The sequence below is a fragment of the Etheostoma spectabile genome, chromosome 6 (assembly GCF_008692095.1).
Source record: "Etheostoma spectabile isolate EspeVRDwgs_2016 chromosome 6, UIUC_Espe_1.0, whole genome shotgun sequence".
NCBI lineage: Eukaryota > Metazoa > Chordata > Actinopteri > Perciformes > Percidae > Etheostoma > Etheostoma spectabile.
The window spans coordinates 30,155,328-30,157,024 of NC_045738.1; positions in this window are offsets into that span (position 1 = coordinate 30,155,328).

Here is a 1,697-nt window from a genome sequence, read left to right on the forward strand (position 1 = left end):
TCATGTTGTCCTCATGTTGTCCTCAGGAGGAGGAAGCCTTGGTGCATCAGTGTAGCCAAAAGAAAAGCCTCTGCACATGAAAAATGATGAAGAGGAAGAGGAGGAGGAGGAGGAGGAGGTAATTAACTCTTCATCATGATAGCAGCTCAGCAGAGACAAACACATCCGTCAAGTCTGGTGTTGTCTCCTTTAACTTCATCTGGGACGGGACATCTTCGGGACATGCAGAGACAGACGAGAGCGGTGGGATGTAATCTCTCTGTAAACAATCGCCCAGAGTTCGTATAAATGTTGAGACACGAGCGGCGTTTATCAGCAGACACTGTTCAGCTCGGTGAGGACATGTCTCGGCTCTGAAGACGCTATCAGGGCTCCAAGGACCAATCTACGTCATCGGCACGTTGTTGGCCCTCAGGACAACATGAGGACAACAACAGACTTATGTTCACTCTACTGAGCACACACACGACAGACAACACACACACACAACAACACACAACAAACAAACACACACACAGACAGAGGACACCCATTTACAGCAGAAGAACACACACACACCAAACACACACACACCACCCACACACACACACACACAACAATTACAGCACAGAGACACCCACAACAACGCACACAAAACAGACAGAGACAAACATTTACAGGTAGACACACACACACACACTAAAGACAAAGACCACACACTCACATTTACAGACAGAGACACACACACACACGCACACACACCCCCTGTTGTCCTCTGTTGTCATCATGTTGTGCATGGTTGTCCTCATGTGTCCTAATGTGTCTTCATGTTGTCTTCATGTTGTCCTCCTGTTTTCTTCAAAGATACTGACCATCAACATCGTCACATCAGTTTCAATGTTGTGCACAGACGTAAGTGATGGCAGTGTCCTACTAGGCATCAGGGGTCTACAGGCCTACTCCAGTGCAGGGGTGTTAAGGCCAGTGGCCGTTGGAACAAAAAGACCAAGCGGTGTAGAGCCACGTGCGTGCCACGTAAATCAGTGTAATACCAAGCCTGCTACAATTCACAAGGTGGTCAAATAAGACCAAAAAGAAACATGCAAAATGTGCCCACCTACACATCGCCAACAACAGAAACACACAACACAATACAGATGAAACGAGCGCAAGACGAGAGGAGCGCACAGCACGAAGGCAGCACGGAAGTCATTGTGCTAAACTGCATTATCAGACAGCTACTTTTCACTATCGATCCGTCGCAACAACTGCAGACAAGTACGAGCCGCGAGTGGAGACTCTATATGAAAACAAACAAATCACTGGTCAAAGAGCAGTCGCTGGCCGGTCGAATGTCTACGCTGGTACCTTTTCAGTGATCTAAATATGGGTTAGGGAGCGTAGATTCTGCCGAATGTTCGGAGTGCGAGGATCAATGTTCACATAGAATTGTACCAGTAATTAACGTATAGAATTAGCACTTCAAACGGGGTGGGAGTAATCTCTCTGTAAACAATCGCCCCGAGTTCGATAAATGTGAGGACAGAGCGGCGTTTAGGCAGCCAGACACTGTTCAGCTCGGTGAGGACATGTCTCGGCTTGAAGACGCGATCAGGGATCCCAAGGGACCATGGTTACTATTCTAAGCATCGATCATCGTAGTCGGTACGCGCAGTGTTGAGTACCCCTCTGGTCGCCCACACAGTGCACAGTCCGTC